Source organism: Pteropus vampyrus, unplaced genomic scaffold, assembly GCF_000151845.1.
Source record: "Pteropus vampyrus isolate Shadow unplaced genomic scaffold, Pvam_2.0 Scaffold80, whole genome shotgun sequence".
NCBI classification, from domain to species: domain Eukaryota; kingdom Metazoa; phylum Chordata; class Mammalia; order Chiroptera; family Pteropodidae; genus Pteropus; species Pteropus vampyrus.
The window spans coordinates 3,622,790-3,648,936 of record NW_011888861.1 but is presented as its reverse complement, the minus strand read 5'-3'; the positions used below and the strand labels follow the sequence as shown (position 1 = coordinate 3,648,936).

General features: G+C 38.4%; 1 protein-coding gene across 12 annotated transcripts in view; it reads right to left on the bottom strand.

The window, feature by feature from the left end:
- Nucleotides 1–26,147, bottom strand: part of ATXN1 (ataxin 1) — a 372,466-nt gene that overhangs the window by 257,457 nt on the left and 88,862 nt on the right. For 11 of the 12 annotated variants that reach the window (XR_002781026.1, XM_023532253.1, XM_011362861.2 and 8 more), the window contains one exon: nucleotides 19,544–19,669. The gene's annotated coding sequence lies outside the window, so the exon portion shown is untranslated. Of the gene's footprint in view, nucleotides 1–19,543; nucleotides 19,670–23,348; nucleotides 23,420–26,147 lie in introns of all 12 variants that reach the window. The other variant, XM_023532254.1, reaches the window with a different exon arrangement.

Genomic DNA, 26,147 nt, shown 5'->3' with positions numbered 1-26,147 from the left:
AATGAATATCATCTATAATCAATCAAATAGTGAATTCGATTAGTGAATCAAATTAATTTACAGACACTGTCATGAGTTAAATTGTTTCTGCCACCACCCTCAATTTATAGGCTGATGTCCTAACCCCAAATTCCTTAGAATTTGAGTGTATTTGGGGGATAGGATCTTCAAAGAAGTGGTGAAGATAAAATGAGGTCAAATGGGTGGGGCCCGAGTCCAAATTAACTACTGTCCTTATAAGAAGAGGAGAACAGGACACAGACACACACAGAGGGACGACCATGTGAGGACACAGAGAAGACAGCCATCTACAAGCCGAGGAGAGAGGCCTCAGGGGAAGCCAGTCCTGCTGCCACCTTGATCTCAGAATTCTGGGCTCCCGAACTGTGAGAAAATAAATTTCTGTTGTTTAAGCGCCACCCCCGCTTCCCGCCCCCAGTCAGTGGTACTTTGTTATGGCAGCCCTAGCAAATGATTGCAAATACAAAACTCCTCCTAAGGCTAGAGCCATAGCCCTGTAAATGATCATTTTGGAAAGACAATGTGAAGTAGCAGAAAGAGTGCTAAAAAGCAAACAAACAACAAAAAGAATCAGGAGCCCCGTATATCTACTTCTGGTTCCAGTCTGACCTCTTGGTCAAGCCATATTTTTACTTCTTTAGGTCTGTTACTTCCTTGGGAAATAAGAGTTTAAATTGCACAAACTCTAAGTTTCAGATGACCAAGAACTGTATGATGCCATGTAGAGCTCAGTGCTGCCTTCTAAGATGTGATGGAAATGACAATGTAGATGAAAAAAGGGTTCTATGAGAAGTAGCCTCACAGGGTGATCTGATCATAAACTCCTCACTGAGCAGGTCATGGTGGGTAGTCACACCCCAGGCATATAACTTCTTTAGGAAAAGGTTTATCTTTGCCTTAACTGAGTTCTCTCCATTGTTTATGTGCATCTAGGTTAACACACCTTTGAAATAAGTCATAACGATTCTCAAGAGAGCACATAATCATGTTAACTATCCTGTAATCCAATCTCCACCTTGCTTTCTCCCACCTCCATGTAATATTCCTTACCTTCCCTCCTTAATTGCAAATGCATAAAAGAAACTGCAAACTGTTAGTCTCCGAAGCACTCATCTCGGTCTGTTGAGATCTTGCTTCCAGGTGTTTCCCGTTTTCGGCTCAAATAAATTTTTATAAAAAATTCTTTACAGGGTTGGATGTTCTTACATCGACAACAGTGAGGTAGGTCTGGTTTTCTTTCCCTACATTCAACCATTACAGGAGGCACCTCAAACACTTCCCATCTGCTTTTTGGACCATTTTCTCAATATCATCCAACATCGCTCCAAGTATAAGATCCTCTCCTAGCAAGTTTCCTACCACAGAGGGCCATCCACTGCAACTCAGCTCCGCTGGACCAGCCCAGCACTAGGGGAGATCAATCCATGGGCCGCAGGTAGAAGCAAGGTGAAGAAACAAGAACACGCTGAAGAACGGCTCTGTGCATTGTGTAATTTTAGTGTACTCCAACCACAAAGGGCTGCTCATTCTGATCAAAGATGTTAATGAGCCCTGCAAACAGAAATTACCACAACAGAACAATAGACAACTTAATTAACTTTTTTTTCTCCAGCAATATTAGCACTAATGATTACAAAATCTTTGACAGCAGTACAAGATAAAGAATCACACGCCCTTGGTACAACCTCTGTAGAAACACACACTGGACTGTCTGTTTAGCATCTGTTCTTCTAGAAATTGCTTATGCACACAGGTGGGAACAGTCCTGCTCATACGACATAACCCAAATCTGAGATACACTGTGGGTTGTTGGGTTTTGATTTGTTTGTTTTTCTTTCTCAGCACCTAAGGCCCAGCTGCTACCCTTTCCTAAAATCCATCAAATACTCTCATGTCCTTATTAAAATCCCCATTTCTTTGACGGTGCCTCTGATGAGTTTTCCTTACTGGCAAGAAAAAGAATACTAATTAATAAAACCATATTACAAAAACAAAGAGAAAAGCAGTAAGATTTTCTTTAAAATAAAAATCTAGATTAAAAAAAAAAAATTACCAATGTTGCCTGCTTAGAGCCTTTATGTACAACTTTCCTAGTAGAAAGGGCAATTTAAAAAAATGCAGACAATGTATTAGATATTTTAAAGGTTAAGATGAGAACGCTTCCGGAGAAAGTGCCCACTGTGTTTTTCCTGTCACAGAAGTCATGTCCACACTGACAAAATCACAGAGCTAGAATGGGTCTTAGAACTAACTCTTTTTACCACAGCAGCCTCCTTCCAACCACGGGCATTTCCTCATGTTCTACCTTATTAATCCATTCAACAGGTATTTGAACACTTCTGTATTTTGCGACTCTCTTGCTAGAGGTCAGAAGCAAACAGGAGAAAACCACGTATCCTTTCAAAAAGACTTTCTTCTAATGGACGACACAGCCATATTATTGTGAAGCTAAAGTTGTGAGGTCAGTTTAAAGAATCAGTCTTATCCCTCAGCATTATATCTCACTTACGGGCCTGACTGGGTGGAGATCAGTGTGGGCCAAATGGATGAACAAATACATGCTGAAGAAGGTTGGTATTAGTTAGGGTATTCGTTAGGGAAATGCTAACAGAAGCAATCACTTCAATGAAAATGATACAGGAGCATAAAGGTGTAGAGAATCTACTTTTACAAGTACCATGCTTACCAGAGCAGTATTAAAAATGAGCTTCTAAGGTAGTAAACTAACATTTGAAGAATTCATGAAATCATAAACACTAGAATATAAAAAGATAATGATACTTGTTAGAAGATATTAAGACATGGCAATAAAAGGAATCTGTTCATAGAATGAGTCTAAGTACAAAATGGTCAGATTGATACTTATAACTGTGGCTATTAATAGAAATAATATTAGAGAGGTTTCATTATGTAAATGGCTTATATGTCTGACAGAAATGTATCTAGTAGTAATTTACATTTTTGCTATAGTAGAAATTCCAAAAATGAGGGACGCTTTCATTGGTATATCATAAATTTTATAATCACAATAAAAGAGACCACCAAAAATGAGGGACTCTTTCATTGGTATATCACGGCTTTTATAATCACAATAAAAGGGACCACCCATGCTCTTAGTTGCTCTTAGATGATAATGATAACAATTAGCTACTTTTATGTGCCAGGCTCTGTGCTGACTGTTCCATGTGCAGCAGTCCTCTGAGGCATGATTATTTTTCCTATTTTATCATTCAGAGAATGGTGGCTTGGAGCAACTTGCCCAGGGTCTCACAGCTAACAAGTGATGGAGGTAGGATTTGAATTCCTGTCTCTCTGACCCCAAGCTCATGCTTCTTCCCACTGGTTTGAATACCAAATGGTCCAAACTCTGGCTTCATCATGACCATATATCTCCAGAGGGTATACTCAATGACCTTATAAGTAGAAATGGGTCTAGAAAGATGGGCACTTCTGGTCACCTCTGTTCATAAAGCTCAGTATCTGCTCCCACTCAATGGCACCCACATTTGCCACCTGAGATGCTTGGATATTGGTACCACACTCTGGTCAGCTGCTGATATGGCACAAAGCATTAAAGTCACACAGGTGTCATAAGTCGAAACCCCATTATCACTCCAAAGCTAAATCATCACAGTTCCCCCATCTGTCCCATTCCATTAATCTCTAAAGTCAACTGGATACCCTCCTCACCACTCCTCATTCAGATCTTTGGTTTCATGATTCACATTTCTATAGAAATTTCCCTGGTTTAGTTCTCAAATATTAAAACCAGTGTTCTGAAATCCCAAGGTGATTGCAAAGCCCTCACGTTAGCCACAGACAGCTTTGTTTCGGACACCTCTACTTATTTCCCCAATCATCCTTTCAGGAATTTTTCAATTTACCATGGAAAAACTGAAAATCAAGCATCAGAAGGAAAGGAGAAGAAAACCTCAAAAATAACCCAATCATGCCTGAAAATAGTGTGAGTTTAATGCCACACAGAGTTGGTTTAGAATCCTTTTATGTTCAATGACATGATAGCTATTCATCTTATCACTTAACTTTGTCGGACATCATATATAAAACAAAAAGCAATAATGCTCATCTCCTGGGGTTGCTATGAGGTTTAAAATGGAGGGTACAAGTGATTCTAATGGGGTGCCCAGCACAGGTGATCCTTTACCATTCTCTTTATTGACCAGCAGTGGATTGTGTGCACTGTTTCTTCCCTCTATTTGCTGCTCTTTTCTTTGCTGTCTCCTTACATAATCCACAGCCACTGGCCCAGGTTCCACAGACTAGAGGAATCCTTCCAGGGGCAGTGGGAGAGGCACTGAGTCAGTCTTGCCACCCCCTGAAGGTGACCATGCAAAGTGCTCATCTGTCAATACCGCCACACAGAGCTATGAGGATTTCACGTGGCAACATGCACGAGAGCTGCTTTGATTGAGATAGGAAGTAAATGCTAGGTAACACTAAGATTGCCATGAGACTGGCGGGCAGAAGGAAGATACTGAGTCTTCGCTTTCCAAAGTTCAGATCGAAATCCCTATAGGCAAGAGTTGTGTTAATGCAGAACCACTTAAGCTTCCTGGGAGCCATGCAACAAAGCAGACCAAGACCAGGTGATGAAGCCCACGGAGGAGGGCCTGGGGAGGCAGTAAGGGTCCCACAGTCGGAGGTGGCCCCCAACGGAGCAGTGTTCACAGTGCTCCAAAAAAGCAGGAGGGCTTTAAAAAAAAAAACAAAAAACAAGAATTACCTTGTCAGTGCTAGAGTTTCACAAACACCAATCTCTACAAGAAACTAGAACATGTGAAATTGCTACACATTTTGAAGTTTAAAGGAAAAGCACATTTTTAAAATGGAAAATAGATGAAAAATGTAAGTACACCATTTACTCATTTTTAGAATCTCCTATTGATATATAATCATCTTGTTATAAAGAAACATTTAAAAAGAGGCACATATAACTTGCTACTTCATGAGATTTTCTTGTTGGATAGATTTAAGGCACTGTCATAAATCTTTTCCAAACAAGGAGGATCATAAACAAATTAATTAGTTAATTAATTAATTAATTAGACAAACAAACCAGCCATTGGAAAAAACCAGTCTGGAAAAATCTCTCCCAATGCTTTTTTTTCCCCAGTTCTGGAGCGGGGCGGGGGGGTGGAGGGGGACAGGGGGAACCCTTGAAACAAATATGAACTACTACACATACAATTCCTCATTTTAATGTGGTTTTCCCAAGCACCAACAAATCCAGGTCACCCCAGTTTGCTCCAGATCTTGCCCAAGTTTAAATTTCTTACCCGATGTCTACCTTAATCCGTAGCCCTTAATGGGCTGTCACTGCATATGTGTGTTTGCCAACAGATGCTGCTACACTCCCGTCCCCGAGAGGCACCTGCCTCGACAGAGTGTGTAATGTGGCTGCCAGGGCAAGACAGACATGTTGGAATAGGCAAATATCCTAAGCTGTCAAGGGGGGTTGGAGCAAATAAGTTCTGAGCAGCTTCAAGTGACTAGAGACCTAAGACTCAGAGCTAATTAATGGAAACTGAAGCAAAGATGGTGACAGCTCAAAGCCAGGGTGTGAAGTTCAAGTCATTTGGTGAAGAGAATCCGAAGAGAAATCTCCTAAAGGCAGGACATTAATGCCTGCACCTTATTCTCTTTGCAGACTAACACATTTCTGTTAGAAACATGTCTTCACACTCTGGAGTAATTTTATAAGGTGTTGACCTGCTACTAATTACAGCAATGCCTACACTACAGCTAACAAAATAACTCATCACTCATTTGATTCTGATTACCTAGCTGCCATGATACGAAGGGATGCTCTTCACTCCAACTGAACAATGATATTTGTTGTCCAGCTGCTTTATGTTCAATCCTCACAAGCGATCATCTTCAGCCTGAAACGTCCTTTCACTCCCACTAAATACAATCATGACTCTTTATTCCTAGAAAACACAGCTAAAACCATTTTCTCCCTTAATCCCATCTAAACTAACCCTGTCTAGTTCTAGCATCCACACAACCAATAGACTTAGCACTTATTTAGCACTAATTGATTTCTCTACAGTAAAAAAGTTAATCTCACACGTTTAGTGTATGTAAAGTGCTTATTAGCACAGTACTGGGTACACAGGAAGCACCTGAAAAATGTCTACTGCTTTCATTAGCATTGCTATTATCACTACTACTCTGTTCCTTGCGCTTCTATTCGCATCGGTCTCCCCCACTTGATTACTAAACTCTTGAGAGAAGGCTTGCACACCGCAGACACTGAAGAAGCGACAGAAGTTCCAGCCAGTGTTAACTGAACAACTAAGTAGCGAACTGGCAGGGACTCAGGTATTTCAGACTCAGCCTATAGTGCTGATTACAAAACCTCATTTACACGCGTGAGTTCTGGCAAAAAACATACACGATAGTATCTGACCCTTTAAGTAGGATAAAGGCAGGGAAAATAAATATCTCTAAATCTGCAGAGAAATGAATTTCAACAAGGCTTCAAAATGAGAAAGAAAATTTACTGTGGCCCAGGAGCGTCTCCAGAAGAATCCCGAAGATATGAGTGAAGGAAGGGTGAGAAGGTTCAAGGTGATTAGGCAACAAAGCCAGCATAGCACTGAGCGCAAATACAAAGCTAAGCCTTCTCTGCTGGGGGAAGGGCAAGGAGCACAGGCCATGCAAGGGAAATATGGTTCCTTGAAAGGTGTTTTTCGGGTGCAAGTTAGTTACCCCAGAGCTAAATCCTAACCTCAAAGCAGTATTCAGTATTCCCAAAAATGTCACTTGCCCAATGAGAGAGACACAACTGAATTTACACTGGGAATATTTCCGACTTGTTTTCTAGACCACTATCTACATAGTTGCCTCCCTTCCACCTGTTCCAATTCTATTCTGACCATTTTCATTTCCCACATAAGTCCGATGTCTGTTAACCCTCAGATGTAGAATGTCCCAGCGGAAGGGAGCCTCCAAGAATTATCCACTGCCCTCTTACAGAGAAAGAAACTGTTCCAGAGAGGCTAGTAACTTTCCAAAGGTCACAAAATTAAGGGCATAGCAGAACTGCTATGATGTTCCATAGGCAGGAACATGATCCTGCCTGCTGGCTTGCGGCCCTCTCAGTCCTTCACTGTGGCTGCTAAGTCACAAAGATTAGAGTTTTGCTGTCAAGCAGCACATTGGAACAGGCTTCCTTGTTTTGGGTAGGACAAAATACACTGAGCTGTCTTCTACTCTGTGGTTACTATGCTGTGCATCATGCACAGGGACCTTCTGCCCACACCAACTGTCATTCACACTTAGTCTGATATTACATCTCCCTAAGATTTTCGACTAATAAGAAATTTAAATGGCTAATAAATATCGTGAATTATTTCAAAACCTTTTTATAGACAAATATTTTATTTTATTTTTTTAATGAATTTTATTTTCTCAAGATCTTTTCCATTTAAGTCAGGGGTCTCCGATAACGGTCTCTGGCTTATTGGGAACCATGCTGCACAGCAGGAGGTGAGAGGTGGGCCAGTAAGCTAAACTTCTGTATTTGCAGCCATTCCCCAGCACTAGCATCACCACCTCAGCTCCACCTCAGATCAGCAGGCATTAGATTCTCATAGGAACACCGGTCCCTGGTGCCAAGAAGATTGAAGACCGCTGTTTTAAGCCATAGCAGTGCCATTACAGCAGGAAATGTTATATCTCGCATACCAGGTGCATTAAAAAAAAAATAATCTAAATTAAATTAGCTTTTACACCTAACGACAGTCTGGGAACAATAAAATGACTCTTTGGAAAAGGAAGAAAGAAACTAATTTAGCACACTAGAAACTAACAGCTATTTCTTAAATCAAAGTGACTTGTAACCAGTGACTTCTTGGCAAGGAAAATTATTTACCTTCAAATAACCACATAGAGCCAGGAAAAAAATGTTTCACGAAACAGCCATTAAGTTAATTTTTTCTTTAGGTAGTATGAGGACAAGATAAGAAGCTATATAGTTCAATTCTACTCCACTCCTAAGAAATTCTGATACACTGTTCACTGCTCCAGGCAAATGGCCATTGGTGGTGGGGGAGGGGGGGTTCCCAGAAACATGTGAATCATAATTATTAGTCATCAGCTTGGGAAATTTAGGACATAGTCACTATCAGTTAAACATATTATTATTTACTAAATGTCCAAGATATAAATTTCCTTGGAAACAACCAGTGAAGGCATTAAAGGCTCTGCATAGCCCCTAATTTTCCTATTTTATGGACTGGCAGATTTGGGGGAATTTCACATACTTAGGCATAGGCAGTCCTAATCAGGGGTGAATCCAGTCCAGAGAATATGAGGGTGGGTCTTTAAAAAAGAGCTCACAAAATTATCAACATAAAATTAGATGTCAGGCCTTAGAAGGGGCCTATGCAAGTGAGAGGCTTTGAAGCTGACGCGTCAGTAGCTTTGAGACATGTGTGCCTGGTCCATAAAACATTCATGTGTATGCATGCATCATAAGAGTGGGGATACCTGTAAATGGCCAAAATCTACATATTTCCATACAGTCCTCTTCAACACCAAGCATATTGTAAATACTTTCATACACATTTTTGCTGAGTCCAGATGGCTAGATAGAAATTTTATATGTGATGTTTCAGATTAAACGAATTCCAGTAGGTGGCTTTACTACCTTGTCAGGAATATCTGTCATCCGCAGTAATTTATTAGGTAGTGATGCCTAATCTGTGGAAAGCCACCTAACGGTTCCTAAGAGAATATCTCAGATCAGTGTCACAGTGCAACTAAACTTAGTGGTTATAAAGAAATGTGGATGAAGTGAGGAGGGACAGTGCTGAGTGGTCTAGCACAGGGCCCCCAGAATCAATGGGCTGAGGTTTGGGTTCAGTCAAAGCTGGGGAACGGGCCATTTACAGCACACAATGTTTTGCTTCCGCCCCATGCCTCAATCCAGCACAGGGAGAACACTCCAGTACATCTTAATTATGGCAAGAGAAAACAAGAAGAGAGAAAAATCTCTGAGCACCTTAACTTTAAATCAACCCACATAGCCCTCCGCCAAAAGAAAAAGATGTACCTTCAAAGAAGATTCGAGAATCATCGGCTTCTGGGATTTGAGGCAAATCTCTACTTTAACACAGCAGAAAATCACTACTGTCCCATTAACTTCAGAAAGTAGATTAGACCTTTCTTCATTTTCTTTAAGGCTCTTGGATCTCCAGGGTGCTAGCGAAGTGCGGCTTAGACCAGGAGCAGCAAGTGTTAGAATAAAAATCTGAAAATAACACTTTCACTCTGACACGCCAACTCACTACTTTTAATTGTGGCTCGTTAAAATTGTAAATAGAAGAATTATATTCACCTCTACTACAATTCCGCTGCTGCAGTAAAATCATCAAGCTTCTGCTTCTGTGCCGAAAGGGATACTTCTGCTTTGCATGATATCACCACAAATGGAGAGCTGTGATTCACTAATTTTCCAACAGCAGCCATCACATGTTTCTACTTGTTGGACAGAGGCAGGTAGACAGAATGATTCATTTAAGAATCAACGGAAAGAAGAGTAAAACACAAGTCAGTCAAAAGGTGGTATCTGAAAAATTCTAAATTCTTCTAGGAGGCATTCCAGAAGCGCAAGCCCGCTTGCAGAATTTCTACAAAGAATTCAGGCCGAACAGACGCTATAACCAAAGTGAGAAAGAATCGGCTTCAAAGAGGAACGTGAAACTACCCATCAGAAGTCTGGCTTTTGTCTTACAAGTGTTATTTTCTTCAGTTACTAATGAGGAAAATTTTCTATCTTCCATTTACCCATATCCTATAAGACCTAGTTTCTTAAATTAGAATGAGAATTATATCTTACTAACAACTATAGATACAACAAAGTGTTCAAAATAAATACTTTACACATAAAAAAAAGTATATTTGAAACACTGTATTAAAAAGTAAATTAAGGGCAGTACACAAAAGGACAAATATTGTATTATTTCAGGTATATGTGGTACCATAAAGGTAGAAAGTGGAGTCAAGGTTTCTTGGAAGTGGGGAGAGGAAGGAATGAGGAGTTAGTGTTTAGTAGGTACAGAGTTTTTGTTTGGGATGATGAAAAAGCTCTGGAAATGGATAGCGGTGATGGTTGCACAATACTGTGAATGTACTTAATGCCACTAAATTGTACACTTAAAACGGTTAAGGTGGTAAATTTTACAATATATATATTTGCTACAGTTAAAAATATCCATATTTAAAAATCAAATTAAGGACACTTTTAAAGTGGGTGCTGGATTGATGACTGAGTCCCCAAGACAGGGAGGGTACTATTGGCTCACTGACTCTCCTAAGTGGATGAGGGCAGTGCCAAGTGAGGAAAGGAGTGAGACCAATGTGGGCACTTACCAGGAAAAGAGAGAACACCATGCCCATTCCTGCAAAGTGAGCACAACTGCAGGTGAGCTAAGCCTCTGAAAACCGGCACAAGCATAGGTGCCAAATTATGTACAAGTCTTGATTAAAATGCATTAAGCGGATCGGCTTTTTTGGAGAATCTAACTGCAAATCAATTTCAGTGAGCATATAACCCCTCCAAAATTTTCAAGTTAACAAACACAGATTTGGGTTGAACTTACATAATATGTGCTTGTAGGTTCACTAGCCATGACCTTTGATAGTTGGAATTAAACTTTCTCTTTCACTAAATGTCATTCCAAATTCCAGGCAGCATGTGGAAGCAAAAGCTGCTCTGCCTGTTGCTAAGTGTTTTTCAGTACAATAAATTTCAATCAGATGGAAGAAGCAAAGTGCTTACCTTAAATATCTAGGGTTCTTTCAATGTACTTACTCCCAAACTCTATTTTACTGTGAAGAGCAACTTCTCTCTGCATGCCCACCCAACACAGGATGCCAGGCGCTTACAAGTGGCTAATTTGATGGGCTCTTAGAAATGGCCACCTGCCAGCAGTGTCATTTAGAAAGATGCTGGTCCTGAGGAGAGTTGAAAATAATTTCTTACCCATCGAACTCTACAAAGTAGATTAGGTCCTTGTGGGGCTTTAGTTTCTCTGAAAGCAATAGAGTGCTAACAAAGTGGTCTTAAACCAGTGGAAGAGAACAACCCTAGTGGAGATTGGAAATCAGAAGTTGCTCAGTACAAGGTAGAGGGTGATGGCAGATTATAGGGTAGGGCTCGGGAAGTGCAGGGTTTGAATCCTAACTTTATTCCGATAAACCGCGTGATATTCTTCAGCACTAATATAATCTAATCCGTTATAATAACATATAATTTGAGTGTAAAAGTCATACTCTTTAAGATTTGTGTGTGTGTGTGTGTGTGTGTGTGTGTGAGGATCAGATGAGATAAAACATGTACAGGCACAAAGGAATTAGTTTAACTATTATTAGATTGATTACTTTCCTCTTTAAAAAGGAAAATGTACAAAAAGTGTCTTCCAAGTTGTGTGGAAGGAAGCTTTTAAAATAGAATCCATCTGTATTATGGAGCATCTACCTCACTGGAGGTCCAGTGCTGCTCTCTAAACACAGTGGGGTGTAAGACAAGTCTTTAATTTGGGGGAACTCAGAGTCTAACAGAGCAGATAAGTAAATCTCCGCTAAGTCTGATCATGACGACTCTTCCCATTCCAAACCTTCAATGGCTCTCCACTACTTAAGGAAAAAATTCTGACCCTCAGTATGGGACTCAATCAATTGTTTTCACCTATAAAATAAGGATAACTGTTAAAGGGAGTTGTGATCAGAGTTAATTTATGTAAAGCACCAATCACGGAACCTGGTGTAAGGTAACTACTTAATTAACAGTTTATATTAATTATTATGATCATTATTATTAAAATGACCTATCTTTTGTTCCAATCTCCTATTATTCCACCTCACAGACCTTTCATTGGACCCAGACTGTTCCACGGCATTCCTCAAACACACACTGCCCTCTCCTTTTGTTCATTCTTCTCTGGTCTGGGATGCCTTATTCCCATCTCTGCCAGCTGGGATCCTAGCCGTAGTTCAAGCTCTAGCTCAAAATACCTCCTCCATGTCCCCACCACTCCCGAACTGGACCAAACACCTCACTCCTTTGTGTTTCCACAGCATGTTTTCACCTTCCCTAGTGGAATTCACCCACATGTTTCACCTTTCCTAACTGAGTATAAAATCATAAATTCAGTTTGAAAGAAGGCACTAAGAATAAAGGTTGGAAAAATTTTATTATGAACTGAGTAACTGTCTAAGTGAATACCACAAAAGTGACATGATAATAACAGCTAACATTTTTGAAAGCTTTACGTACATTAACTCATTTAGTTTTTACAACTCTGAAAGATGCTCTTTTATTTTTCCCTATGATTGCATAGGTGGATAAACAGGGACCAAAATAAGTTAAGTAACTTGCTCAATATTACACAGCTATTAAGTGGCAGATTTGTATTCAAATCAAGGAAGTTTGCCTCAAGAGCCTATGCTCTTAAACACTATATTATTTTGTAGTTTCCCCAACAGCATATTAGCAATTTATTATGTACTACTAAAAAAAAAAATCTATGATGACTGTAATCAGTTTCTCAGGGCTGGATTTGAAAACTTTGATATCCATCGAGGTATCTTGTTCTGAATTAAGATTCTTAAAGTTTCATGAAGAGTTGTCTTCTACTTTGCAGCCTTCCTAATTGAGGCTCCTATGCTTACAGACACTTCTGCTTGTGCTAACCGACACTAGACAGCCTTAGCTAGGCTACAGCCACAATATCACCACAGGGATCCATATACATGGTCTGCAGAGGGTAGTTCAAGATAAGCACCTACTACATACAGAAGCACCTGAAGCCATAATGAAAATTGCAATAGTCTATTGCCTTCTTGGGTTTTTGTCACTAGGTATTTTAGGATGCATTCAAGTACTAGATCTCATAAAAGAGTAATTCAATAGTTGGTACCTCCTGGTAAATAAACTGTGGCAATAACCAGAAAAGACTGAAGCCCAGTGGATGGTGCAGCGGAGAATAACTAAAGATAAACTGCGAGTCTGCATTCATTCGCCTGAGCCATAGCCGATTTCTCAACAGACCTTCTAAATAGCCAAAGGGTCAGGCTTTTAAATGAATGCAATGCTCAGGAATGATAAATAAGAAATTGAGCAAAGGTTCTCCACTGTGAAAAGATCAACATATATGAAATGCTGAAAAGTGATATGGTATGTCAAGTTTTGATGACAGTAGTCAATCAATACATGTTGTTGACTGGCCAATTTGTTAATTCGTTAATCTAATTGATGGAGCAACTTTTGTCATGATTTTATAGGCAAGAAAACTACAGGTTGGGTAAGAATATCACGAGAAAAAAGTGGCAATCTCAAATTGAAATTCTCTATTCGAAAATACCGACTCAAACTAAAAAAAATTAATGGGAAAAATTTATATATGAGATAATATATAGTATTAAACAATATTCCCTAGCTATCAAATTATTGTCTAAAGAGATGTATAAAAATAAAAAACAAACAGATGTATAACATGCCTCACACATTGATCACGATAAAAATCTCATTCTGAGTTCCTTGTTCACAAGTGCAAATGATAATTTTTTTTTAGTGGCATTTTTATCATGTGATATTAAAACGTCCTACTCCTCCCTTTGAAAAGGAACTTTTAAGGATGCCAAATTAATTTTGGAGATGACTTCATTTTACTTAAGCCAAGATATTTTTTTCTCCTTTGCTATTTTAACTAAATAGAATTCTTAGAAATTAAAAAATAGTAACAAGTATATTCCTAGAGTAGAATAGCCTTTCGGAATTGAAAACGTTGCATCAATCCTTTAATGTTATCCAGTCTTGGCTTTTTAAATTCCCTTAAGAAAAAAAATACCACATATTCATATTATGTTGCCAGCAATGGATGTGTCATTTCTTTGGATTTCTGATTTGGCTGATACGATTTTTCATGACATAAGACAGTTTAAAAATCAATTTCTAGTAACTTCACAAATGTGACTACTGAGAAACCAAAGTGATTCTACCTGATGTTAGAATTTTTTAATACTAAAGATTCACTCTATTAGTTTAGTTGGCCTGACACTGAATCCAACTACTTTTATAAAAATCGTTTAATCAAAAAACATGTACTTTTTGCAATTTTTATGACACAGTAATTAACACTGAGCTTATCTGAAAAAATTTAAATCTTACTTGAAGGATTATTTGTATATTTCCAAATGAGTTCTTTCCTTTCTTCTTATCCTCCAAAAATATTCACTAAGCTATTTTATATGCAGAAATGGGCTTAATACTTGAAATACTAGGTTTAAAATAAACCAATTTCCACCCTCATGAGCCTTCCACAAAGGTATCTACATAAACAAAAAATTTCAATACACAGTGCTAACACGAAGAGGGGACATTTCCATTAGGCCTGAATGAATGAGGAATTTACCTTGTAGGGAAATAGAATTTTATGCAGAAGAACCAACATGAAGAAAGGCATAGTTATAAAAAAAATAGTATGTTCAGAAAAAAAAGATGTGTTGTGTGGAGAGATAGAAGGGATGGGAGATGAGATTTAAATGAAATGGTAAACTGATAATAAATTCCTCGGGGTCTTGATGGCATGCAATGAAGTTTACATTTTACCTTGTAAGGAAAGGAAAGCTAACAAAATCCTTTTGATTTTTCCTTTCACTTCATCATATTCATTCATTACTATAAAAAATACCATAGTATTATTTATAAAGAAAAAAATACCAATTACTCTAATGCTACAAACATCTTCATTTTTGTTTTATTTACTTCTAATCTTTGTTGACAGGCATACATTTTCATTATTACTTTGTAATCAATGTATATACACAATTTTGAAGTATGAATTTTATACTTAACATTGTATTAGAGACACCTTTTCACACTTCCACATGCTATCAAGGGTTTTCAGGAATGGGAATAATTCAACCAGACCCTTTCTTTAGGAAAGTAATTCCATTCATCCAACATAGTAGGATGAATGGAATACAGAAAGGAAAGACTTAAGGCAAGTGGCCTCTTTTGGAAGATGCTGCAGTGGTCTAGGCAAGTGGTGCTGATGGTTTGAAACAGAGCAAAGGCAAGGGGATGGAAGAAGAGTGAGTAGAATATAAAGTATTTAAGAGGTAAAACTATAGCATGTGGTCAAGGGAACAAGTATAGGAAGGGGAGATGGTGTCTAGCATCAGTGACTGGCCAGCTGGTGATCCTATATCCCTAACAGGGAATTGTAAATGGAGGCAGGATACTGACAGGTGTAGATTTAGCCTCAAGTCAAAGACACTTATATGATATCCAGCCAGAGCCATCTGGGAGGAAGTTGGAAGCCAATAATCTTAAACTCGGAAGAGAAAGAGAGCAATTTTAGTCATTAGAGCAGAGTTGATAATGATGCCATGATGTGATAATGCCTTCAGCGAGAGCATGTGCAGCAACGAACACTGGTGAGTTTCTTTCAGTTTTCACTCCAACAGTGCGCAAATGTGGCAGTTTAATTCTAATTTCTTTTGATGCACAGCAAACACGTCTCTTCAAAGCTCTGAAATTGTCACCGAGGAAGAGTACCTTCCAAGTAAATCAACATCTGTTTTGATGATGCCTAATATAAGACAATGCACTGCATTTCCTGAGCTGGTGTGGTTTTACTCACAGTTAAACCAAACCACACAGCTCCTCTGAAGGACCGATGCAATTATTAGCCTGTGATAGTATCAGCAAGAAGAGTGAGTTATGACACATTTCACAGAAGGCATGCTTGGTACTGTTTTACAGAACGTTGGGCTTAGGTACATGATAGGTATCTAACTCCTCTGAACTAGAAAGCACTTAAGGATCTTTCTAATGATGATCTCCAGGAGGGCACTGGGCTGGCTCTTTTCATATTTAATCTGCCTTCCAAAAGCAATGCCTCTGATGTAGGTGGCTATTTGGAAATCTGGCAGTTCTCAAAGATGCCTCATGGTAAACAACACAAGTGGCAGAGTTTCTAAGCAGACAAATGCTCTTTTAGAACCAGTTTTTCTCTTTTTCCAACCACGGACAGCTACTTGTAAGGAAATATCCCATGCACTGCTAAATACCTCCGAAACAGCAATGCCAGCGTCTGGGATTTTGCTAAAATCGCATGCTTTATAATTTCTTTAGTTTTGTCCCAAGTTATTCCTCTACCTTAAACCCTTTAACAAAGACTTAAAGACAGCAATGTCAACAACTGCACATTTCTCTTCCATAGCTGATGGCCTTCCGCCTCACAAAAGCAGCTCTCACCCCGACTAACCCCACTGGAAGAAAGCTACGCAGAGGAAACTCTAGTCAAGTTTCCACGAAGCAAATGTTAAAAAATCTTTCTCGCCCTTAACTCTGCTTTGGGAAATGAACCATGCTGTTTTCCCTTCTCTTAGCTGAGCATATGAGAAAAAGCCCATTCCCAATCCACTCAGTTACACCTTTCTGCTACCTCTCAGCATCAAAATTCAATGCAGACTCAGAAGATGCCTTCCTGTCACTGTGCATGAATGTGCCTTTTAACACAAACTTAATTCAGGATTGGCACAACTTCTCTAAGTAAAACTGTGATGAAGCAAGAGTCAAAAAAAAAAGTCGCAAAAAGAGTTTGAATGCATGGTGACCTTAACAAGCTAATATATTTCCAATTACCCTACTTGTTTACTTATAGGCTGGCTGGGCTTCCATAAGTTCTTCTGTTTGATTTCCAACTTAAACTAGCAGTCATATCTGCTACCAGGGCTGCATCCACCAGCAAGGGCATTCAACAGTTACACCGGAAGCAACAACACCCTGCATCGTCCAAGGCCAGGCCTGCCCTCACTGGAGCAAGCAGAGGAGGGGAGAAGGGGGCTAAGTGTCACCACTGCAGTCTGTTAACATCAGATTCAAATCCCAAATCTTCCACTGTCATTGTGGGTGCTTTGAGGTATGTCCACTGCAGCTTAACTTTATCCCTTTCAGCAATGGGACCACTCTCCTGCCACCAAAATTGACAACCTGTGAGCCCTGACAGCTGGAAGAAATATCATTCAAAATAAAAAGCCAAGGGCAGCAGGTGTAGCTTTGGGAGCCAAGGTCAGAGCGCCTAGGTAACCACAGCATTGCTCTCATCGTCAGATCTTTCTCCCATTCCGTTGCTCTAGACCAGCTCCCTATATCTGCTGTTCCTGCTATTATCAGCCTTAGGCAGGGGCTATGCCATTACAAGGGACCGTCAGTCAGTGATTAAAGAAAAATCCATAAAAAGGTTTCCAGAAGTGTCTTGTACCGGGGGGAACACTACATATATAGACAGAATAGGTTTTCTAAGGGTTCAGAGACTATACTGATTTCACATCCTGAAAAGGGAAGGCAATTGAAGAGTGAATGCAACCATCACGGTTTGATGCCGCTTAGATCAACATACAAATATTTCCTGGGCACCTATGATGTGCTCAGACCTAGAATTTATGCTGCTGGTGAGGAGGCAAAGAGGAAAATGAAAAAGGAGACTCAGACAAACCTCAGTGTGCAAAAGACTTATCTGTGGTGAGTTTCTTGGACTCAACATCCCCAGAAATTCTGACTCATCGAGCCTAGTGTTGCTGATTCTGCAACTTTATTACACACGTCCAGGTGATTCTGATCAGGAGGTCCTGGGGCTAGACCACCTTTGAGAACACTGGGCTATGATCTGATTCCTGCCCTGAAGCAGTTTACAACCCAGATGGAGTGATGGCAACCACTCATAAAGCAATGTGTAGCCATATATTCTTTTATGATGCAGGCTCTACACGTTATAGGAATTCATAAAGAGAGGTGGGCAGTAAAGTCCTGAGCAATCAGGGGAAATTTTGCGACCGTGAGCCAGGCTTAGTGGTCAGGCAGGAATTGGATAGAAGAAGACAGCCACATGCAATCATCTTAACCAAACCTTCTGATTCAACGTGACAAGTAGGCCACAGCCTATGGCATAAATGAAGATAAAGACATGGGACAGAAGATTGCCACCAAAAAGGTAAAGAGGCTTCATATACTGATTGCAGGGAGGACAGTGTCCCCAGAGGAATCATAAAACTAGCAATTCCAGATAACACTGTTTGCATTTTTATTCTGCCACATTCATGTGGTTTCCTGCACTTCATAATTTAACATTTGTAAGACAAAAAAAAAGCTGTTATGAAACGCAAATAATGCACCACTCTGAGGCAGACAGCAGCTGCTAACAAGAGTGACATCTGAGCATCATTTCAAGTGTCATTTACAGCTCTTAAACATCTGAAAGGGATATTTAGTAAGAAAGGAAAATAAATTCTGATCAATGTAAAACAAGGTTTGGGGCTCTGCAGCATTCAAAGACTAGCAGGTAACACATAACACAGTGAGAACAAACACAAAAGGAAAAGAGTTAAATCTCCAACAGAAAAAGGAAAAAATAGTAATTCAAAAGAAGCCTATTTCGTGTATTCGAATATTATATTCATATAACGCTGTTCCACGTTTTCTTTAATGCTACAAGGAATAAATTATTAACCGTGGACAATGCAAGGCCTGCTTGACCAAAGGGCTGGTTCACATGATCGGTGCCAGCAGCGAGAAGGGATCCGAGGTGCCTGATCCTTTCCGTCATACTGATTGATCCAATGAGCCCTTTTGCAAATGATGACTTGCCAAGGGCACACAATAAATTCTGTTAAGCAAGAATCAAAGGATATATTTATTTAATTAATTTAACTAGAGCGACTGTTGAATTTTAAATTTACGTAAGACTGTGGCAATCATTGAGGCATGTCTTCGCGTTTTTACAGGTGACTCATTCCAAGAGGACAAGTAAGTTGTCTGAGGTCACCAAGATAGGTGGGCAGAACTGGGCTTCCATCTGAGGACTCTGTTTCCAAGAAATACAATGAGCTACGCTGATAAAACTTTCTTGGAAGTCCACATTATTTTGGAGTGTAGTTTGGAATTATTTATTTATAGTTTGGAGCATTTAAATTTTACCCCCAAACCAAAACTGTCATTCAGGGCACCGAATTTAGTTAAAAGGTACTTAATAAACATTTGTTGAACAGGACTTGGAAACTCCCAATGCCAACACCTTTGCCCATTCCAATACTTCACTACACGGTCACAAACTTGCCATCAGATTGATCGCTTTTACAAGGAATACCTTATGCTCTCAGCTAAAATGGAATATCTAGAAATGTAGTTTGTTTGTTGTTTGTGTGTTTCGTTTGTTTTTTCTTTCTTTTTTGGGGGGGTGGTTCTTTTTCTAAGGACAAATGCATTCTACTCAGATCCTACTATTCTGCACATTTCAGAAATAAACACACTAAGGAAATTCAGTTGCTTTCTGGGCTCTCCATCACTAAAATGTTTTCTCAAACATCCTGTTGCTTGGGTTGTAGAGAAATAGCCATGCGCTTAAATAACATTCCTGGAACACCAAATAAATTATGACTGATGAAATTTAAAGCTAATGAATTCCAAGTCCTTCAGATGACTTACCCAAAACGATTTGTGTTTCAAGACAATTCGTGTAGGCTGAAGTTCACGCTTTCTCTCTTGCTCATCGTCCGTAGCAGTACTACTTTTGAGGCCTCAAAATAAACTCTTTCATTTTGCTCCAAGATACTGCAGTAAGACAAAACAAAACACCAAGTCAGAATGAAAATGCCAATTCAAGCAGTTAGTTGATATTAAGGGGGAAATCCCTGGTTTTTCTCAGATGTATATTTTATAACCTCAAACAAGCATGTTAATTACCAGAATGAAGCTATCGCACAACTGATCTACATATGGTGTCCTAAAATACTGGATGTGGTGGAGGAGGAAGAAACAAAGCGCTTGCCGGTTAGGTGCTGCATCTTGAAAATTATGATATATACCCGTAGGAATGTGCTTGCAAAATTTTGGGTTTACTAACTGAAATAAATAAACATAGAAGGCATTTAAATAAAGATACTGAAATGCAGGTTATCAAGGGTAGAAAGAAAGTTTATTTCAAATTAAAATTCATCTGATTCTGCCCATGAAAATCAAACTGACTGAACTAATATGAATATTTTTAAATAAAAGGCTATTGGGATTGAACAACAACAAAAAATAAAGTATAAGAGAGAGGAAACTTTCCATTTTGCACTACCAACAGGTAATCGAGCTTTCTGTCTGACTCGATAAATCTTGACAATGACCTTCTCCACCCAAGTTAGAAAGCAGCATTGACTTACCACACTGAATATGAAATGAATGGTTAAAATATGCATGCCTCTTTACCCCCACTCAAAGCAGCTGATAAAGCCTACACATTAGAACTGTATGTGACAAGGTCGCTCTGAAAAGTTCTCTCCTGCCTGTTGAGCTTAAAACCCTCGCTTGTCACAGGGTGTTGTTCTAGCTTCTTCTGGTGCTTAGTCAAATCCAGCCCACTATTTGTTTCCTGACAATGGCCATTTGAGAGGCTGGAAACAGTCTTCAAAAGATGTTTGCATTCTTTTTTAGCCTTTTATGAGCTCTTCCTCACCTATTTTGAAAGCCCACTGGGAAGCTGTCACCTAATTCTCTAACTATGTGACCGCTTCCTACTTGTAATTCTAAAATCTGCCTGTATCTCTAAAAGTTCTAAGGCAATCGCCAAAGATCTTGTCATCAAATAACCTAGCTGTAAGAAAGAGTATACTTTTATGCTTCACTAGGTTGTTGGGTGAATAATCAATTCCTTGAAAGTCTTCTGAAGTGACTACTTTATAGAATACTCAGTGTTTTTTAAAAGGATTTTGCGGGGAGTTGCACACGTCTGTGGTTAAATTCACGTAGCACTTAAAACGTTTAAGGAGAAAGCTGCTCTTGGTTAATGTTTAAACAAGTGTGTTGAGATTAAGACCATTATATTTTCAGTCTGGCTGAAAGAGGGACTGCCTGAAAATGGCAGGCTTTTTTCTTTCCTTGACGCCATCAATACCCACTGAAAGTGGGGTGTGACAATTTTATTAGTTTTCTGAGCACTTTTCATGAAAATCAGCTCCCACTCACATGTGTAACAGTAACATATCGAAACAAATCAACATAAGCCAGGAAGTCTAAAGCATGACAAACTTTTAGTTGAGGGTTTTGGTAAAAATGAAATTTAGAGGAGGAGGATTTAAGCAAACCCACTGTGAGTTACTGGCTGGTATCAATCTTCTTTTACTAAAAATAAATTACTGCATTTCTCTTATCTATACCTACTCTCTATATATCTTGATAGCCTAGAATGGGAAGAGTCTTTGTCATCTATTTCAAAATTCTTCTGCAAGTGAAGCTGCCGGCTCTGAGAGATTGACGGATCTCTGGAAGTCACACAGCAAGTTCATTTGTGCCTTGACTAATGGGATTTAATCACTCATGCCTATTGACTCTTAATGGACAATAAGGTTGTTGAATGTAATGTAATGTGGTATTGGTTCATAAAGTTTACTAGAAGCGCAATACTTTCTCATGGTATTGAGAACTCTTTCTCTCTCTTTGTTTTGTTTTTGCCCTAAAGAAAGAAATTCATTTTTGGATTATACTCTTGTTACCAAGTGGAGCAAATCTATCTCGGAGAGGCAGAATGGCTCCATTATTAGCTGAGGGTCCTTCACTGGCTGCCAAAGTCTGATGTCCAAGAGCAAGGCTTTTACTATTTGTAGAGGAGAAAGAAAGAAAAAAAGGAATCATCTAAATGACAAGACTTTCCATTCTTATCTCTGTAGAAGTGAAGGAGTTGGAAGTGCTTCATTTGTGATTTATAGCCAACCTTCAATTACACATAGTTTCACAAGAATGAGACCGTTTTTATCAAAAGAAAACCACTGAAAATTCTACACACATCCTTAGAAGCAAGAATTTCAGTATACTTCCCTCCTTCAGTAAACTTTTCAGCAGTGCTGCTAATAACCAACAAAACAAACTGCCTTGAGTTTAATCTCCTTTGCCTACCCATTCTTGTCTACAAGTTGAAGTTATAAATAGAGATAAGATCAAAAGTCCAGAAAGGAGAAAAAAAACAGGGGCCTAGAGCACTCACAGGTATGCCGGAACACTGAAAGTTACTATATAAACATGGATTACACTTCAGATGATATCCTTACATGGTTTTAAATTTTTATAAATATTTTTGTGATAATTTTCTGAATAGTTACAAGCAGCAGCAAAGTATATTATATCAGCATACGTCAGAAACAGTGGCCTAAAAAACATGAGATTTTTTTGTTAGTCTTAGTTTTATAGCTAACTGAATTTTTAAATTTAAGTCACAATATTCTAAGTAGAATTAGTTACTTATCCATCAAATAAAGGGACATAAGTAAATATTTTCCATAATTAATTCACAATTATAATTCAAGCTGTTTTTATATATGAGTATACCATAACAAATAAAATCTATAAAAACACCATTGTAACTTATATTCTGTATTAGGTATATCTTTATCCTAAAACTCAACAATTAGGTTGCATAAGAGAAGACTAACAGATTCATGGCGGAATATCACCTCAGCGGGGAACGGGTGTTCTTTTCAATAAATAATGTGAGGAAAATTAGCTCTTCATTTGGGAAGAGTCAGATCCCTATCTTACACTATTCAGAAAATAAATTCTAGATAAATTAAACATATAAATATGTTTACACAGATAAATATAGTATTTATTATACTACAAATGTACATTATTTTATATAAAATACAGAAATATAATTTTATAATCATGAAAGGCCTTGTAGGCCATTGTAAAGACTTTGGCTTTTTATTCTAAGTAAAATGGAAAGACTCTAGAGAATTTTAAATGGAGTAGTATTCTGATATACCTTATGTTTTAAGGGATCAGTCTGTCTGTTGTGTGAAGAATATACAGTAATGGCTAAGGTTGAAAACAGAGAGTCCATTAGGTACTGCAAAAATTCAAGTGAGACACCCAATTGGTAAACTAAAGTGGTGACAATAGGGGAGGAGGTAGTGAGAACTAGTGAGATTCTGGATATAACTTGAAGGTCAAGTTGACAAACGGTATAAGAGAAAGAAAAGCATCAAGAAGTATCCTTCCAAGTTTCTGACATGATCATCTCTAAAAATGGATTTGCCATTCACCAGGATGGAAAAGACTATGGGAGAAACAAGTGTCAGGGAGCTCCATTTCTCCATGTTAGGTTTAAGATAACCGTTACACATCCTAGTGAGATATCAAATAGACAGTTGGATAAACAAGTTTGCATTCATGGACATGTGGAAAGCGGTTATTAGTTAAAACATGAGTTACTGTCACAGGCAGCCTCCAAGATGGTCCCCAATGTTCCCACCTCGTGGTATTCATGCCCTTGAATAGTCAGTCTTCTTCCCTTGATTGCTGACTGCATTTCATGACTCTCATCTGGCAAACAGAGTGCAACAAAGGTAATGGGGTGTCATTTCCGAGACTGGGTTACCAAAAGACTGTGGCTTCCATCTTGGGTGCTCTTTTTTATTTTCTCCTGGATTACTCACTCTGACGGGAGCCAACTACCAACTTGTGAGGCTGTCCTGTGACAGCCCCACATTGCCTGCTAGCATCTGTGTGAGTGAACCTGGTTGCCCTTCTGATGAGCCTGCACCCTAATGGCTTGACTGCAATCTCACAAAAGGCCTTGAGCCAGAAACAACCATCTAAGATGCACCCTGATTCCTACTCACAGAAACTGTGAGATGATAAATATTTGTTGTTTTAAGCCATCAAGTTTTAGGGTAATTTTTTACACATCAAAAGATAACTAATACAGTTATGAACTCCAAGCACTGTTATAGGAATTTTATGTGACTTTTTACAGTTGGGGAAACTGAGTCACAAAGAATTACATCACTGCTAATACCACACATGTGGGAGAGGTGGGAATAAACTCAGGCCACTTGACTCCAGAGCTTAGGCTCTTAATGATTCCATGACAAGACTCCTGTAGAATAACCTTTTCTCCCACTTCAGATGTGTGTACCTAAAATTCGACTTTCCACTAATATCATATACTTTATACAAACAATGGTCCATATGCATGTTCACCAAATTTCTTAACCTGCCACATAGCTCTACAATTCTTCTATTTTTGATATCCCAAATATACTACAATCTATACTCAACTGTCAAAGATGAAAAGGTGGCCTCTTGCGGTTTAAAGAGTAACCTCGGTCTGGTTCTTTAATTTCAGTCTTGTTACTCTGGCTGATTTAACTATGAAAGAATTTCCAATACAGTCTGTAAGTGCTCTAATACATATTCCTGTAGACTGAACGTCCCTTTACACATGTAAAGAATTCTCCCTAAAATTACTCAGTGGTGAAAAAAATAACAAGGTATTAAATAAGATAGCCACAATAATTTATGCTTGATTTTTTTTAAGAATAAGAGAAAATAAATTTTCATGTGCAATAGAAAGTTACTAAGGATTCAAACAATATTGTTTTAAAGTAGGAACTGGCAAGACCAAAATATAAAAAATAAAAGCTTTTGAACTACATAAAACACAATGACTATTGTCCCTTGAATTATTATAACAAATTAAGACTTCTTCATTCTTTCCCTGACAGACACATGAAATAAAGAAAGAGAAAGAAATGATCTCTGCACTTTTGCCTTGATATGAATTTAGAATGGCAGTCAGAAAGGAATCTGGTACTGCGTATTTTCTCATCTTATTTTTTAGGCAGAAAATGCCCACGAAGTAGCAGTCAGGAACATGGTCTTCATCTATTTTGTGGAATACTTTTGTTTTAACTGTTAGGGTTGTGCCCACAACCAATAGAAACCAAAGAACTGGAAAGGAAGAATCACACACACACGCACACACAGAAATCCACTGCCATTTATAAATCTTTCTGTTACAAAAAGCAACTGTGTTTTATAGAAGCATGATGATGCCTCACCAAAGGTATTTTTTGCCATTTAAAAATACCAAACAGTAGTAATAGCTCCTCAGCTAGACTGCTAGGACTTAACCTGCAATTTGGGCAATTTGTGTTGGGATGGGATCACTTTGTTTTATGACACAAGAAGCAGATGCTACTCATTAACACACAAAAATATCTAAAACAGAGTTTTAAAAACACATGAGTCTGGAAACATAAGTAAAAACAGCTTTGAAGATTATAAGCAAAATAATATAATACGATGAAGTATGAGTAGTTTTCTTTTGAAAAAGAGTCAGTCAGATTAGCTGGTAGACTTTCATGGGCCATCCCCTAAATTAAAATATGGATTTGAAGAAAAGTATCTGCTAAATCTTGCTTTTTATTTTGGAAAAATGGGGCGAAGGAAGCCTATATCATGTATTCGACAGTGTGTTCAATGGGATGTTATAGCCCACTGTAGAACACTATGTCACACTAAAGATAAAAGGAGAACAAAAAAGGTTGAAATAAATTTGGGAAACAATTTTGAGGGACTGTGTTGTATTGTAAATTTCTAAGAGGGAAGAAAGCATGCATTTTGGTTTAAAATATATTTTTCCAGAAGAAAGAAGTAACCAGTAAACATGCGTTGACCAGAATGCACCCTAGCAAACAATATACTAAGCCAAACTTTTTGATCTCGAGTCCTCTTTACACTTCTAAAAATGTATTGAGGACGCCAAAATCTTTGACTAATTGGATTATATTTAACAATACTTATTGTATTAGAAATTGAAACTGAGAGAATTAAAAATATATATGTATTAATTCATTTAGTACAAATAATAATATGCCCATGGCATGTTACATAAAAGAACATATCTTTATGACAAAATAACTATATTTTGAAAGCAAAAAAGTTAGTGTGAAAAATGACACTGATTTAAATTTTCACATATCTCTTTAATATCAGGCTTAACAGAATACAGTTAAATTCTCACGTGTGTCTCTGAATTCAATTTGTTGTGATATGTTGTTTGGTTAAAGTATAGAGAGAAAATTCGGCCTTCATTTTCAGCTAATTGTGGAAATTTTTCTTTCATATTACACCCAAACCTGACAAGTGGTAGTTTCTTAAAGGACAGTGGTAATGTGGAATCAGAAACATATCAATAAACTACTTGTAGCCTTTTATATTAAAATTCATTGGTTTATCTTGCACTCTGGATGGATCTTTTACCATG